The 17764-nt window shown below is 45.0% G+C and overlaps 1 protein-coding gene across 1 annotated transcript in view; it reads right to left on the bottom strand.

The window, feature by feature from the left end:
• The window catches only part of VSIG10L2 (V-set and immunoglobulin domain containing 10 like 2), a 67706-nt gene that overhangs the window by 36432 nt on the left and 13510 nt on the right, over nt 1-17764 (bottom strand). Inside the window, exon 2 of the mRNA XM_081890895.1 lies at nt 15136-15208. The gene's annotated coding sequence lies outside the window, so the exon portion shown is untranslated. The remainder of the gene's footprint in view (nt 1-15135; nt 15209-17764) is intronic.

Raw genomic sequence — 17764 nt, 5'->3', positions numbered from 1 at the left:
GAGAGAGAGAGAGAGAGAGAGAGAGACATTGCACATACTTTTGAAAACCAAGAAAATCTTTTAAAAAAACAAAAACATTCTCACATAGTCATTGTCACAAAGGTGGTTTTATAATGAATCAGAGGGTGTCATCAGAATGCTATAAGTTCATCTGGGAACTTCTGGCCTAGGGATCTAATGTGGGTCTCCAGCCCTCTCTATCTAGCTCTGGAAGCTGTCCCCAGGTCATGCCCCACATCACTCTTGCTCCACACCTTCCTTTGGGTGCTTTTGCCAGGCAGAAATGTCATACCCTCCAACATTTCTCTGATGAAAATAGGGTCGTCCCATTCCATAATGATAATTTTACTATTTATACCCCACACATCTTACTGGGTTGCTCCAGCCATTCTGGGCAGCTTCCAACATATGTAAAAACAGAATAGAACATTAAACATTTAAAAAAACACTTCCCTATACAAGATTGCCTTCAGGCGGCTCGGGGGTCAGATAACTCCGTACCCTCCAACATTTCTCTGACATACTAAGGAAAAGCAGAACATTCCAGGATCAAATAAGAAACCAGGGCAGCTTCTCTAAATCAGGGACATCCCTGGAAAATAGGGGCACTTGCAGGGTCTGAAACGTGTCCTGAAGTGTAGCAACAGTTATTGCTTGCACGGATTAATAAGGCTGATCACCAAAGAATTGATGCTTTTGAATTAAGGTGCTGGAGGAGACTCTTGAGAGCAGTGGTGGAACTTCATGCTCTGGCACTGGGGGTGGAGAGCAGGTGGGGGTGGGGCTGGCGTGCGTCCGGGGTGTGGTGTGCCACCTGTGGGGGCGGGGCGCCCAGCGCGGGCAGAGGGCCAGCCAAGATGGCACTCTGGGGGTCGCACTGCTGGGGGCAGTGCGCTCCCCCCGCACTCCTCTTCCTCCGCCAGTGCTTGAGAGTCCCATGGACTGCAAGAAGATCAGACCTCTCCATTCTGAAGGAAATCAGTCCTGAGTGCTCACTGGAAGGACAGATCCTGAAGCTGAGGCTCCAATACTTTGGCCACCTCGTGAGAAGAGAAGACTCCCTGGTAAAGACCCTGATGTTGGGAAAGATGGAGGGCACAAGGAGAAGGGGACGACAGAGGATGAGATGGTTAGACAGTGTTCTTGAAGCTACCAGCATGAGTTTGACCAAACTGTGGGAGGCAGTGGAAGACAGGAGTGCCTGGCGTGCTCTGGTCCATGGGGTCATGAAGAGTCAGACACGACTAAACAACAACAACAAATATATGGTGCACAAATCTGTATTTGGCATGGCTAGAATGTAGAGTCGTATCTGTTGCTCCACTCATTTTTGCCTCAGATTCTGCCCACCACTAGCACGTGGCCCCCAGAAAGCTACCCATGCAGGAATGCGGCCCTCAGGTGAAAAAAAGGCTTCCCACTCCTGTTTTATTATGAATAGCAGAGGTCCCTTGGAGAGATTTATTACCATTCAGCTACTGAAATAAGATTCCGTGCTCTTAATGGAGTGTTGAAAGACACCTTGGGCATCTCGCTCACGTGGGAGCCAGGTTAGGTATCAGTGCGTTACTTATTCATTGCAGGGATGGTCAGTGGTTTTAATTTTCATCCAGGCTTTTACAGGGCGGGGGAGGGAAGGTCAAACTTCCCCCACTGAGCACTGCTCAAGATCAAAGCATAAGTCAAGCACAAACACCATCTGGGTCGGCCGAGGTCTTTGTTCACAACAGAGCAGCAAGCAGCCTTTGGACCCTGGAAGGTTACATAGCAGCATTCGCCTTGAGATGTTGGCCATTGCACAAGTGACCCAGTGTTCGATTAGTACCACATATTAGAAACACTATCCATTTCTTATGGAGACAACAGGCCAAGACCTGTAGAGGTGGGTGTTGAAAGAGCAGTGGAGCGGATGGCACCCACATCACTCTGGCCATGGGATCTGGTCCAGAGATATTTGCATATACAATTCCAACCATTTGGCAGTCAATGGGGATGGCAGGACCTGTCACTTTCAGTTCTTTTGGCTTCTCATTTTCTTAAATTCAGTTCTCCACATTTCTGCAGCAATTTGATTTTTCTTGCCATCAACCTTTTTATTTTTATTTGTTTATACCGTTCAGATCTTGCTAAATAGCCAAAAACATGGCTCTCATGAAGACTGCAGTGCCAACAATGTAAAAATACCACATATAATCGGATAAGAGCAGATTATTAGCATTATTATTTATTAAATATTTCCTTGATTTACAAAAGTGTGTGCAATGTCTCTCTCTCATATTTTTTTTTAATCATGAAAATTCATCAGCACTTTAGTGCCAGATTTATGTTAATAAACACATTTTTGTATGCAATTTTGACTTACGTATGTATGCATGCAATTTCTCCTAATATAATGGAAATTTGTATGTTATGTTCACTAATATATTCATTTCTATGCACACCTTTCCCTAATACATGTATTTTCGTAAACATTGTTTGTTTGGTGAACTGCACTGCAAAATTCAGATAAGTGTGAATTTCACAGGATGGCTGGATTTCGGTTCACATGTTGCCTTGGAAAATGCGAATTTGATAGATTTGCCTTTCAGTTCAAACTGCGATGACTTTCTCCCCCATTCCTAACTTCAGGTAAGAGATGGGAAGGGAATATGTACACCTTGGATGAGAGAGAGAGGTGGTTTGGTTTTTCTTCTCTCTTGCTTCACGGTTGGCTGGTATTCATAACATATCTCCAGTGTGATTGTTTTGTGATTTTCCCATTTTATATTTGCTGTACTCGTGCAGTACTCGTGTTGTGTATGAGGAAGTGGTGTTTTTATCTGCTAATGTTTTCTTCTTGTTGTGAGCTGCTATGAACTCAGCCTGGTTGTTGGGGAAAAGGCATACAGAAACATTAAATAAAATTGAATGCTTGCTCACCCATGGCTTGGCTTAATGTTGCATGTGAACTGGACCAATGCTTTTAGGCCTAGCCTGTTTAGTGTGTTTAATTACTACAGGATTATGCACTGCTAGACAGAGGCAGGAGTGTTGCGATGGAAATTTCCAGTATTTGCCTTTCTGAGACAGGAGGGTGAGGACTATTTATCTTGGAGAACCGCTAAGAGTCCCAGTCACTCAGACCTAATTTAAACTTGTCTGGCTGTGAGTTTGGGGTGACTTAACCTGTTTGGATTCAATAAAGCTGCCTGTCCTCCCACGGTTATCTGCCTCCTTTCCTTCATGCCTATATATTTTCCGCATGTCCTTTCCAAAGAAATTTCACTCTCCTCCCTTCACACCAAAAGAGAGTCCTCCTGACAGCTTCCCCTCCCTTTAAAGCATCGTGCAGGAAGTTTTGTCACCTTTCCAGGAAAAAAATATATATATCTTGGGATTTCAGTCAGGAGGACATGATGAAATGGTTTAAAACAAAAAAACAGACTTGGTCATACAGAAGAGAACATCTCCAACACCCTTGAGAAAGCATCACATTTCCCAACAATCTGTTCCAACTGCCATAACAAAATTGGCATGTTCGGTCCTAGAAGGGCATTTCAGATGAAAAAGAGACAAAATAACCTTGTGGCCTTTCCTCTCACCCGCCGCCCTCCCCTCCCCAGATGGCTCATGAAAAGACAGCTAGCTTGTGGCAAGTACATGACATAAGATTACCTCATAGGGCATTTCCTGTCATTTCAGCTGCATTGAAACACACACGTCATATCCCGTTTTTCAGCTCACAGATTTCTTAGATACATCAAAGTCAGGCGCTGGCAGACTTTGTGGAGCTGGTCCTAGACCAGATTCATTGCCATACATTTAAAGCACTGCGATACCACTTTAAACAGACATGGCTTCCTTCAAATAATTCTGGGAGCTGTAGTTTGCTAAGGGTGCTGAGTATTGTTAGAAGACCCCTATTAATCCCCTCACAGAGCTAAAATTCCCAGAGTAGTTTAACAGTCAACCCTTCTTCACAGGGAACTCAGGAAATCAAAGCTCCGTGAGGTGAACAGGGGTCTCCTAACAACTTTCGGCACCCTTAACAGGTCACAGCTCCCAAAATTTGGAAGCAGGATGCCATGGCTATGGTATCATAGCACTGTAAACATATGAGGTAAATGTGTCCCAAGACAATTTGCTGCTTGGATCAGAACAGCAAATGGTGCCCCTCTCTGCACAAGTCAAAGTCCTCTAAAGTTTTTGCTGTGGATACCTGGGAGGAAACATAACGTATGAATGTGTCATTTTCTATTCATCCCAAGCAGCACTGTTTCCATTCCCCTGCAGTTCACCCCTTGTTAAAAGTAGTGAGAGATGTTGGGAGACCCCTATTCCTCTCACACACCTACAATTCTCAGAGTCCCTTGTGAAGACAAATTTGCTGTCAAACCACTCTGAAAATCATAGCTCCGTTAGGGGAATAGGAGTCTCCTAACAACTCTCGGCACCCTTAACAAACTACAGGCCTCAGAAATCTTTGTGGGGAGACATTTAAAGTCATATGAAAAGGCCTAAGACCCTGAGAATTATGCCCAAGCCTCCCTTGTCCTCTAAAAGGGCTATAACTCTGCTTCACAAGCACACTTGAATTACTTCTCAGGTTTGTTTCCTCTTGAGGGCATAAAATAGATTTCTTTGCAGAGCTGGGGTTTTTTTATTCTTTTCCTCACACACATTTAAAAGTGGGATGCTGCAGAGAACTTGGCAAAAAATAGAATCCCTCCAAAAAGCAGCCCAGATTCTAAATGGGGGGAGAGAAGAGAGAGCCCAAAAGGAGTGCCTTCCTTAAGCAACGTGCAGATTACTATTTACCACGAGCGGCAACAAATGCCAGCGTCTCCACAAGGCCTCTTTTTCCAGCAAGGAGGCACGTCACTCCCCAAGGGACAGATACGATTACGAAGCATGGTACAGACCACACACAGCGAGTACAGAAAAACACACGTTGAATTATCAGCTTTCCTTGGGTTACTCGCCCAGCCCAGGCTGATTCTTTCGCCGAGGCTGTCCCCTGTCTGAATTTTCTGAGTTTGGGGTGGGGGTGGGGGTGGGGAACAGGGACTCCTGACTCAATAAAGATGAAAATAAAGGCACAAAGGGACTGCTTGGAGATGGGGGGGTGCTGTAAATACGGGACGTTGCTGTTGTTTGTTTTCTCGACGGCGACAGAAACCGCAGAGCGCACTTTTAAAGCTGCCTTGGCTCTCAGCTCCACTGTTCCTGCCAAAGCCAGGAATCTCATTAGGTCTCCCCTCCGTTACTATAGTTTGGCACTAAACATATTGCCCAGAGGCAAGTAGTAAGCATCTTCAATCTGGTCGCATGCAGTCTGAGACAGACCTTGCCTCCCGTATGTTCAGACAGGAGATTCTTGACTTCATTAACTGATCAGCTCATTGATGACCTTTTCCCCTCAGCCTTCCTCCACACAGCATATACAGAACTGAACAACTGTTTGATTTGCTTCAAGATAGTGCCATGAGAAAATTAGGGGTTGACTTTTACAGCCCAGCTCCCCCAAGGGACTCCCCAAATATCCCGTAAGTCCATGATCGGTCAAAGAAGAATAGGTGGAGGTTAGAACCAGCCAAAGCAAGGCAGATATTTATTTTTCTGTTGCAACAGAGTCTCCCTACCTTGCAAGGGGGTGATGACCCAGAACAAAAGTGTGCAACAACTTTTAAAGGCAAGAAATTGCCCAACCCCTTAGCCAAGGACCACCTACAAGCCAAACCAGCGTCACAGAAAGAGGCGGTCTACAACAGAAATTTGAGAGTGTGGCTTGTCACCTGTCTGTCAAGATACCTGATCATGCTTGATGATTGCCTTATCCTGGCCAGTCTGGGCCATTCTTTTGAAATGGCAAATACCTTAGTTCTGGGATTCATTGTCCTAGACCTCCTTTATTCATGTGAGAAGTTTATCTATTTACAGGGTTGGAAGGATTTTGCAGGCGAAAAGAACTATTGGGAAAGGTTTTTCCAAGATACTTCCTTCTACTGGGTGCACCTTAAAATTTGTGTAAACAAATAGGAGTGATGGTTTGCTCTGCTGAAGCAGCCGGTGAGGTTTCCTTTGTAGAAGAAGCCAGAAATGGCTATGATTTTCAATAGTGCAGGATGCATTGAGCTGCTTTATCAGCAAACAACATGTTCTTTTCTCTAACACTCACCAGGGTGAGGGGCTGCTGAACAATTTCAATTTACTAACTTCTCCTAGTGTTGTGCTTTCCCCTCTACCTTGACTCACCGTTACATCCAAACCAGATTTCAACCTAATGCTGGCCTTCCTCTCCATCTGGCTGCATGTTATGACTATTTTGAACAGGGATGGAGAACCTGTTACAGTTTGAGAGCCACGTTCCCTTTTGGACAACTTTCCAGTTCAAGAACCCATCTCAGGCAGGCAAAAGCATTCAAAGAAAGCGCAAAGCAGAGGTGGTGAGGAAGATGACTCAGGAGGTTCTAGCTTGGGGAGAGTCCCAGAGGCCAGATATAGAGACTTCACTCGGCCCCCAGGCCTGAGCTTCCCCACCCCTGATTTAGAAGCTTCAGCTGGTACTAAACATAGCCTCTTGCCTCTCATTGTTGGTTGGGTTAATATGGTGGGTTGTCGACCAACATAAATACAACAGTTGTGGTTTGGCAGATGAACCAGTCTTGTGCATGAATCATAGAGTTGGAAGGAGTCTTGTAGGCAGTACAGCTCCCTGCTTGATGCAAGAACTCCCTAGCTAGAGCCTCTGCCTGAAGACCCTCAGTGAGGGAGAGGCCACCCGCCCCCTCTAGGTGATTGGTTGGTTCCAGTGTCAAACTTCTGCTACGTTTTCTCCTGACGTTCTGCTGAAACCTACCCTCCAGCCCATTGTATCTCATCAACTTGGAACAGACACATTTGCAGAGGATAAGGCTATTGGGGCCAATAACCACAATGGCTACCTGTCCTCCCTTCCTCTGAATTACAGTCACTGGGAATCGTGAGTGGGAGAGCGCTGTTGAACTCTGGTCCTGCTCGCAAACTTCCCATAGGCATCAAGTTGGCTACAGTAAGAACAGAATGCTGGATTAGATGGGGATCTGGACTGAACCAGCAGGACTCTTCCTATTTTCTTATGGTAGATCTGCTCTCCAGGGCAGTCTTACCAGAGGGATTTGGCTGGTCCACTGTTGGAAGTGGAATACTGGACTAGACAAGCCTTTGATATCTGATCTGGGAAGGCTGTTCTTAGGTCCTAATGCCTTAGACCCATTTGTTGGTTTCTCCATTCACACACACAGTGCCAGATGCACTTTTGCAAGTTATTATCCCAGAGGAACTTTGCACATGCTCAGAGAAGCTGATCGTAGTGTGCAGGGATTTTTGAAAACAAGAACTAATGGGAGCCTTAACACTGCTGACCTTCCAGAGAGAAACCCTGGAGCTGTTGGTCCTTTCTCATTCCCGACTGACAATGATCACTGGGTCATAGTGCTCAACAGTCCATGTACACAGCCTTTTTTTGCAGGAAATTGTTTGAAGTCTGTCTGCCAAAGAGAATGTTGCGATATTTCTTTTAAAAAACAAAATAAATGCCTTCAATCACACAATCATCAGGGTGTTGTCTTACACAGTTCACTTCTTCATTCCATTAATGAGCACAGAGAAAAACAGCGAAGCTATTTCTTCTTGTTTAAAAGAAGCTATTTTTGGTGGAAACCAGTTTGCTATCAAATTCAGCATAACTGTCATCCTGAGTAAGAACATATTCAAGTGATATATTCTTTTCTTCCTGGAATGAACATTTTGTTCCCGAAACACAAAAGCAAACCAGGCAGATACATAAACTATACAGATGGGGTGAGCCAAAGGCAGGTGGGCACCTCCTGGAAGATCTCTGGGCGATGTGCAGCAGCTCTGATGGCAAGAGTGTCTAACACCTAGTGGTTCAGCAATCGCAATAACAGCCCCACATTTTTCACTTGAATTCAGCTGCTGGAAGGGAAAAAAATAGTCAACAGCAGACTTTGGGAGCTCAGTTCAGCTCTTCAATAGAAAATTCCTAGGGCACTTCCATACATTCTCTTTATTCAGCATTCATTCTGATTTGTTTGTGGGGAGGTCAGATGATGTGTGAAAGTAAGTGTATAACTAGAATGGAACTCATGGCTGCGCAATGAAGCTTAATGGATGGATGAAATGGAATGGAATGGATGAAAGAGGAGCAGAGAATTTCTTTTTTAAAAAATTTCTTTATTTATTTGGTTTTTCAAATTAAGATTTTACAGAGATATATCAAACATAAATCATAAAAACAAGACTCCAAGGAATCTCCTGGACTTCCATCTTCCCCTTTGTGGGTCCTATTATTGATCATTTCATCCCACATATTTTATAATACTCCAAATCCTTTACCTCTTCCATTATGTCCAGAATTCAACCTTAAACTACAAGTGATATTCCAATCCTACTAACAATTTTAACTGTTTACAATGGTCTTTAAGATAAGTTATAAATTTTCCCCGTTCCTTATTAAAATTTTGGTCTTCCTGATTTCTGATTCTTCTGGTCATTTTAGCTATTTTGGCATAGTCCATCAACTTGATCTGCCATTCTTCTCTGGTAGGAACTTTATCTTCTTTCCATCTCTGGGCCAGTAACATCCGCACAGCTGTGGTCGCATACAAATGTTGTCTTAAACATCCTTTTTCATTTCATTATAAATCATTTCCCAATAATTTTTTATTACTCCCTTTTCACAAAACATCTGATCTTTGGGGGAAATAGTTTTATTGCTCAAGACCTCCCAACGGAAGCAGATTTAGGGGAGCACGACCGGTTCGCCTGTGCAGGGTGCCAAGGTGAGAGGGCACTGCAGGTGGTGCCACAACAATGTTGAACAATGGAATGTGAGATGTGGGAGGGGGTGCAAAATTTTGGCATCACAGGAGGCGCCACTGAAATTTCAAAGCCTGAAGTCTGCCGCTGCTGTAAACTGCGCATCCTGAATTTGCTGGTATATGATCAAATTCCTTCTAAAAATAGCAACAGACTGGGGGCACCCCTAGGTTCTGTATGTGCTCAGATGCATCCTCTTCTTTCATTCTAAGTATATGGTAGATCTTGGGGTTATAGTAAAAAGAAAGTCGATCTGACAGGCCTGAAGTCTGCCCCCATCTTGCTCTAAAGAATAGCACCCAAACTGGGAACTTTATAGAAGCATCACTGTTGACTTGGAGGTCACTTACATATCCCAAAGAAAGAGAAAATGCAGCAGCAGCAACAACAAAAAAGTTTGCCTAAACTAATATGCTATAATTTAAATAGAAATACAATGCATCTTCACCACAATGAGAAACACATATGCCCTGCAAGCCAGCTTGCTCTGCTGTCCATATGTCCTATAAGACTGCACATTTCCAGTTTAGTTTTGTTGCTGCCCAGTGTCTATGCTTGAGACTGCTGCTTTCAGCTGACAGTCTCCTTATTTTCCATGTACTTTTGCAAGTGTGCCATGTGGCTTTTGATACTTGCTCAGGATGTTCTACGAGCAGAAGAGGGCTGCAAACGACCTTACTTATTTCAGCTGTACTCACATCTTTCGTGACTCATCTGCCTGCTTGTCTTTAGCGCTGCAATCCAACCCTGCTGATGTCTCATTTTAGGGGTGGGGGCAGGACTTGGCTGGCTCAGGGGCCCTTGGTGCTCGTGTATCCCTCACGTCACTTCGCCTGCTTTGATGTGGTTCCCTCGGACAGCTGGGCGAAAGTGTGAAGACAGACCTGGACGCTGCCTTGTGAAAATAACATGTGGCTCTAGTTTAGAGTCCGAGGCTCTGACTTGGAATGGGAATGCCATCGTGGGATCGTGCTGACATGGATTTAATAATGGTACACACAGAAAGGCGGGCCTCATGCTGTTTCTCCATAGGGAACATGCAGTCTTAGTGATGATCAGCTTATAAGGGTAATATATGTGTGTTTCTCCACCATTGGGAGGAGGGTGTTTTGCTGCAGAATTAACTTGATCAATGCCTTTGTTAGAACATGACTTCTAACATTTCCTATACAGTCATACCTCAGAAGGACTGGAAAGGGTTACTTCTGGGTTTCGCCACTTGCGCATGCACAGACGCTCAAGATGACGTCACGCGCATGCGCAGAAGCGATGAGTTGCGACCTGCAGAAATGCAGATGCGGGTTGCGTTCTGCTCAGGTTGCGAACGGGGCTCCGGAACGGATCCCATTCGCAACCAGAGGTACCACTGTAATAAAATCAGTGTGGCCATTCCAAATCCCCAAAGTAGTAGGTATGCCTGAAGAGAAACTCTTAATGCAATCATTTCCAGGCCTTGTATGCCTCCTGTCAGGATCCGTGCTGAGGAGGGCTGCACTGAGGAGGAATGGTGGGAGCCTCCCCTCCCCCTGCTCCTGATCAGGATCCTGAATCTTCCCAGGAGCAGGAGGGCAGTATAGATTTGGAATAGTGGTTTGCAGAGGGGCATAGTTCAGACGGCAGAAGCTGGGAAATACTGGGTGGGAAACAGCTAGGAGAAGAAAGACGGAGAGAGACGGAGAGTTAACAGATTCATAGTCGCTGGACAGCATTCCTCCACTCTCTCCAAGGTCAAGAAGAGCTCAGAAAGTCTCAGAACAGAAAGTGCAGAGGGTATAAACTCAGATTACAAGATGTAGGAGTATCATAGATTAATTGGGAGCACGGTCATTTAGAGGAGACGTGTTCTTTGTTCTCTCACTGTGATTATTAAAGATTCTAACTGGTAAGACGTTCCTTTCATATGAGCTTCTTATCTACTGCAACGGGAAGAGGCAGTCGATTCCCTGAAGCCTGGCAGCTCCTTCCAGCAACTCCTGCAGCCAAGCTGCTGCCAAACGTATTCTCTGCTTTCCTTTGGACCATATCAGGGAGGCCAGGAGGGGTGGGGTCTTGTTGTCTGGGCAACCCAGGGCCTCCATAGAGCCCAATCTTGCACCATGGGGAGATCACATCAGTGCTGCTAACACAGTGTTTTGACTTCACCCTGAGGTGCACTCCATTCTCCCTCAAGGCAGATCGATGGCAACAACAGCAATCTTTGGTAGGCCACAGTTTTCATGGGGTCTCTCAGGATGCCCTTTTTGTTGTGCATTCATGATTACTTTTGCTCATGGCAGTATTGGGACAGTCATATACAATCCACTTTTCAATACCATCTACAACTGCAAAGGTTTTTGGGGTGGTCACAAAGCTTCTGTTCCAATCAGTGCTTATCCTGTAATTTCCTGCTGAAATCCTATAAACCCTTTATACCACAAATATTTCAAGCTTTGTTTGCTTGCCCTGCTTTTGTTGCACTGTGCCACAAGAGAGCCCTTCCAGATAGCAATGTGTTAAAAGAGAAGCATCACAGAAGCAACTCATAAAACAGAATGGTGTGTGGACAGTCCAATATAAATCTAGGACCAATGCACTTGTGCATTGTGTATTGTATTGCCAGTGTGGCGTAGTGGTTAAGAGCGGTAGACTCATAATCTGGGGAACCAGGTTCACGTCCCCGCTCCTCCACATGCAGCTTCTGGGTGACCTTGGGCCAGTCACACTTCTCTGAAGTCTCTCAGCCTCACTCACCTCACACAGTGTTTGTTGTGGGGGAGGAAGGGAAAGGAGATGGTTAGCCACTTTGAGACTCCTTAAAGGTAAAGGGACCCCTGACGATTAGGTCCAGTCGTGGACGACGCTGGGGTTGTGGCGCTCATCTTGCTTTATTGGCTGAGGGAGCCTGCGTACAGCTTCCCGGTCATGTGGCCCGCATGACTAAGCCGCTTCTGGCGAACCAGAGCAGCACACTGAAACGCTGTTTACCTTCCCACCGGAGCGGTACCTATTTATCTACCTGCACTTTGACGTGCTTTCAAACTGCTAGGTTGGCAGGAGCAGGGACCGAGCAACAGGAGGTCACCCCGCCACTGGGATTCGAACGCCAACCTTCTGTTTGGCAAGCCCTAGGCTCTGTGGTTTAGACCACAGTGCCACCTGCGTCCCTCAGAGACTCCTTAGAGTAGTGATAAAGCGGGATATCAAATCCAAACTCTTCTTCTATCAAAGACACGTTGCACAATAAACCTGGGGGGATGGAGAAACCACCGGTCTGAAGGGGCCCATCGTTAATAAAAAGCAGCTATGCCAAAATGAATCATGAAGGCCATAGGTCTCCATGTAATAAAAACTCTCTTTTCCCTTCTTTAAATCAGACTCAAGATTGCAACAGGCTCAAGCTACATAAGCCTTCTGTGTTGCTGCCTGCTGTGTGTAGCCTTTGGACTTCTGCTGGGTTTGATATTTCATCCCTCAGTCTCCGTCTAGCCTGAGACCATGCAATATAGATGACTGCCAGTAATTTAACTGCAGTGCCACTGTCTGTAAGATGCCAAGGCTGAAAATGTAGAGGTGCTGACAAGCTCATCCGTTCATTGCATCCTCCAGATATCCATGACTGTGGGAGATCACTGTATATATCTTTTTTTTAAAAAATCTAGGTAGCCACAGTGTGATCCTATGCATGCCTGTTCAAAGGCGAGTCCCTTTGAATTCAGTGGGACTTACTCCTAGGTAAGTGTGTATAGGATTGCAATCCTAGTCGATCAGATTTTGTAGTGAGAGTCTCTGATTCCACAATAAGGCAAATTTCCATGCTTTTTTGTGCATGAGTGAGTTAACAAGAACGCTATCTCTTCTCTTGCACTGAGCATGAAATTGGACCAACAATCATATTTAGATAATCAGACGAAAGTAAACAGTACAGCACTCCTGGGACTATGCCACTTGAGGATGAAAATGGAGGACTGGAAAACTGAACCCTCTCTTATTATTTTTTTCGGTGCCGACAGAAGAACAATATATGAGAGTTCAAGCCTAGCCTTTCTGATGTGCAAGTTTTCTACATGTAGGGAACATGAGAGTAATCAATGATGGGATTTCTCTCTCTCTCTCTCTCACACACACACACACACACATTCTCAACTGCTACAGCATTACATTCTCAAGAAAGCCAGTTCTGCCAGCAAACAGGGAATTATCTTCACATGTGGTGGGGGTGTAAATATGTACAATTTTTTTGGCAAAGGGTGTTCAACAGAAATCGCTGGGTTAAAGCTGGCCGAAAGTCCAGAGGCAGCATTATTATCAATCTACAATGGAGTGGAAGGTTTGCAGGCTATGAAGGACTTGCTCACAAATTTATTGACAGCTGCACAAATTATTATAGCTAGAAAGTAGATGGGGCAAGCGAAATATAATATGGAAGAATGGTATAAAGAGGTGTGGGATATAGCTATTAATGATAAATTAACATGTGCCATTAAGGTAAGACGGGGAATACGTAGGAGAAATGATTTTGAGGAGATATGGAGGGTGTTTGTAGAATCTATACTGTTAAAACGGAAAGGGGTCAAACCATCGCAGGAGGTGTTGAAATTTTGGGAGGTTGGATAGTTACAATGGAATGGTCTTGGTGGTGGGGTGCACATTTTTATTCTTATTTATTTATGATTATTACTTTGTCAAAATAAAATTGAAAATTGAAAAAGGAAGGAAGGAAGGAAGGAAGGAAGGAAGGAAGGAAGGAAGGAAGGAAGGAAGGAAGGAAGGAAGGAAGGAAGGTTCCATCTGAGTCTTCTGTGTAAATCTGCCCTTTTGTGTAGCTTTGATAGTCAGCGCATGCCTCTGAATACCAGATTCTGGGGAGCCCAACTGGAAAAGTGCTATTGCCTCAAGTTCTATTTAAGGGCTTCCTAGAGGTATCTGGTGAGACAAAGTGCTGGCCCAGACAGGCTTTTGGCCTGAATCTTCAGGGCTCTTCTGGTATTCTTATAACACACAGCAAATCTAATATTTGGTCCTTGCTTAGATCTAGGTTGTTTGACCATATTTAGAGCAGCAGACTTACACTGGAGTCACACCAGAATCACCAGCTTTTTTTGGCTCTTGCTAGAAAAAAGGAAAAGGAGAAAGCAACATATATGGTGGGGAGGGATGGTTTAAGAAGAAGAAGACATAAATAAAGGCAAGTCTCATGTTGCAGGTTGGGGTAAAAGGTCTGAAGAAGTTGAAAAGTGCTGATTTAGAGCATAATTTAGGATTCTCTGGGCTTTCTGTCCCAGAGAGGCTTTCGAACTGCAACAGAATAGCTGCCTTTTAATCAATTGAATGGACAGAGGGGGACTATTCCACATTAAGATCCCACGTGTTGCTGCAGATGTTATAAACAGCTGATTTCCAACAGGAAGCTGACTTAGCACATGCTGGGAGCTGGGAATTCTGCTATTCCAGTTTGCTCCTAAGTGAATTTCATGCTGGCGACGAGTTGTGCTGCATTGACAGGCAGACTCGCTGCAGCCACAGATCGCATGCAGGAGAAGCAACTTTGCACACTTGCCCTGCCAGCATGGGCCAAGGCTCAGTGTGCTAACAGTACCTTCAGATATTTGACAGAGAAAATGAGGTGTGCTATCATTGTTTAATTGCATGCAACTGCTGCATGTCTAGTCTGGGTTTTCTTCTTCTTAAGAGGACAAGCAAGTATTCATCTTCTCCCCTGCAGTAAACCCATCTCTTCCTCTTTTTGATCCTATTCTTCTGAAATGTGCATGTGCTCCAGCCCACTTGAATTGTTTTCAAAGCCCAGTTGCCACTTATTGACTGTGCTGTACATGACCTTTGGGTTCAGACCAAGCTCCTTCAGAAGGCGAAGAGGGCAGGAGGGATGAGCAAATCTGTTAACTTTAGTTTCTTTGGTTCCTCCTTTTCCAATCTTTAATTCAGTTCTCCACATTTCCACAATACTTTGCATTTTCTCCCCCCCCCACACCTTTTCTAAAAGCCCTCATGAAAATTAATCAGTGTTTTAGCACAAATTTCTCCAAACAGTCCAAATTTTTGTATGCAATTTTTGTATACACATTTTTGCAAATAATTTCCCCCAAACATAATGTGTTTCTGCATGCTATTTTCATCAATATGTGTGTTTTTATTTACACCTTACCTTAGCATATGCATTTTGAACACATTATTTGGCAGGCGAGCAGCCTTGCAAAATTCAAAGATGTGCAAATTTTGAATGAGGGCTGCATTTAAGTTAGCACACTGTTTTTGAAAGTGTGGAATAGTTAGGCTCACCTTTAAGTGCCTACGGAATGAATTTCTCTCCAATCTCTAGATGCCTGATCTGGTGAAGGCCATCTCAAGAAACCTGAAATGTTTCAGAGAAGGTGACAGGTGAATTTATTACCACTGTCCCCGTGGACTTTGCTGACTTCTGCAAGGCTCATAGGAGAGGCTGGGAATCTTTTTTTCAGTCCAAGCACCACATTCTCTTCTGGGGAGCCTTCCAAGGTCACAGGCCAGAGGCGGGCAGGGCCAAAGGCAAAAATGAGAGGAGTAATAAACACAAATGTCAGATCCTCCAAGTGTCCCTATTTTCCAAGAACAGTCCAGGGTTTACAGAAGTTGTCCGATTTGATCCCAGAATGTCCCACTTTTCCTTAGGACGTCCCTATTTTCATCGAAGAAATGTTGGAGTGTATGGAGTTATGCGACCCCTGAGCCAAGGAGATAAATAACTCTACAAACTTTAGAAGACATCTGAAGGCAGTGCTGTACAGTGGAACCTCAGGTTACAGACGCTTCAGGTTACAGACTCCACTAACCCAGAAATAGTACCTCAGGTTAAGAACTTTGCTTCAGGATGAGAACAGAAATTGTGTCACGGCGGCAGCGGGAGGCCCCATTAGCTAAAGTGGTACCTCAGGTTAAGAACAGTTTCTGGTTAAGAACAGACCTCCAGAACGAATTAAGTTCTTAATCCGAGGTACCACTGTATAGGGAAATCTTTTAATGTTTTATTATGTTTCTATATATGTTGGAAGCTGTCCCGAGTGGCTGGGGCAGCCCAGTCAGATGAGCACAGTATAAATAAAACAATTCGTATTCTTATTCAAATTACTACTACTACTACTACTACTATGGAATAGGAAGTCCCTATTTTCAGCAGAGAAACGTTGGAGGGTATGAAATGTGTACCTTTGTACAGTAGGCTGGTTTCTAAACACACTCCATCCAGCCAAGGAAGAGGCATTGTCAGAGTTCAAAGACACTGTCCAGCCAGGCAAAAGCATTCTATGAAGTAGGGTCAGTGAGGGTGTGGCCAGGGGAGATGGGGCGTGGTCTGGGGAAAGTCCTGAGGCCAGACACAGAGGCCTGGAGAGCCCCCCTCAGGCCCCGCCCCTTGAAGTATGGCATTGGGTGCAGATGTGAAACCCCAGCAAGCACTGGGGCATTCACAGAATGGCAGCTAGTGTTGGTTTCACTGTTGACCTGTTGGAGGGGTCTCCACGCTGGTGTTTTCCTGGATGTATTCTGCAATATGACCCTGATGCAGTAACAGTTCATAAGTGGTGGATTTGTAAAAGGTGGATTTGCTGGATGGTTAAGCCCAGTCAAAGGCAACTATGGGGTTGTGGCGCTCATCTCGCTTTCAAGCCGGCGTTTGTCTGCAGACAGCTTTTCAGGTCATGTGGTCAGCATGACTAAACCGCTTCTGGGGCAACAGAACACCATGACAAGTGCCAGAGCACACGGAAACGCCGTTTACCTTCCCACCGCAGTGGTACCTATTTATCTACTTGCTCTGGTGTGCTTTCAAACTGCTAGGTTGGCAGGAGCTAGGGCAGAGCAATGAGAGCTCACCCCATCACGTGGATTCGAACCGCCTACCTTCCGATCCACGAGCCCAGGAGGCTCAGTGGTTTAGATCACAGCACCACCTGTGTCCCCTGGTGGATTTCTACTGTACCATCCACTCACCTCTTTTTGCTTTGTCAGTTGTTCTCTAATGTTCCCCCACATTCTTGCTGCCTGGAAGGGCAGAGTTGCATATAACTGACCTGATGCCAACATGAGCACAACGGTGCTAGCTTCCCCTGCCAACCATCTCTTCTGACATTGTTATTTGAATGTAAAAGTGTAAGGGAAATATGCATCCATATGCATTGAAACATTGCATTTCCACAGCTTATTCAGATGCAATAGATCGCCACCCATGGGAGTCAATCCCAAACAAAGGCGCCTCAAGGATACCTTACTCAGCGAAGTTCTGCCCAGGATCTCCTGGGCGCTGTGGCTCTCCCAGTCACCAAGACCATGTTAAAAACTAGGCTCTGGGACATAGATCACCAGGAACTAGTCTCAGCTGTGGAAAAAACATGCTCCGCTCTTTATTTTCGACTCTCTTGGGCACAGGAATTTAATCTTAATTATTTACAATTGTTGTTTAATCCACAAGAAAGAAGGGCTTTTTCGCTGGCTAGGTTCAATTCTAATCCTTCTAACCTCCTTCGGGGTAGGTTTGCGGGTTTAGCAGAAGGATATAGGATCTGCCCATACAATGCCCACCTGGTGGAAACTCTAGCTCACAGGGCCCTTAAATGTAAAATGTATGATGATCTCCACCAACAATTTCTAGACCATCTATGCATTCCAACATGGAAACCAGAGACGGAGGTTATGAGCTTCTTATTACAGGGGAGAGACCAGGAGCTCACCAAGACAGTAGCTAAGTTCCTCTATTTGATTTATGCTACAGGACCCTGCCCTTGCTGGAGACCCACAGAGATGAGGGATTGCTCGCCTCTTCTGCCCTTTGGCGGGTGACTGTGCCGTTGGGGTGGCGACGAGATCGCACTGGCCTTTCTATTCTGAATGTATTCTGAATGTTCTTATGTGATGCCAATAAAGGTTACTTGACTTG

The sequence above is a fragment of the Podarcis melisellensis genome (assembly GCF_964234715.1).
Source record: "Podarcis melisellensis genome assembly, chromosome: 15".
NCBI lineage: Eukaryota > Metazoa > Chordata > Lepidosauria > Squamata > Lacertidae > Podarcis > Podarcis melisellensis.
This window is presented reverse-complemented; position numbering and strand designations above follow the sequence as displayed.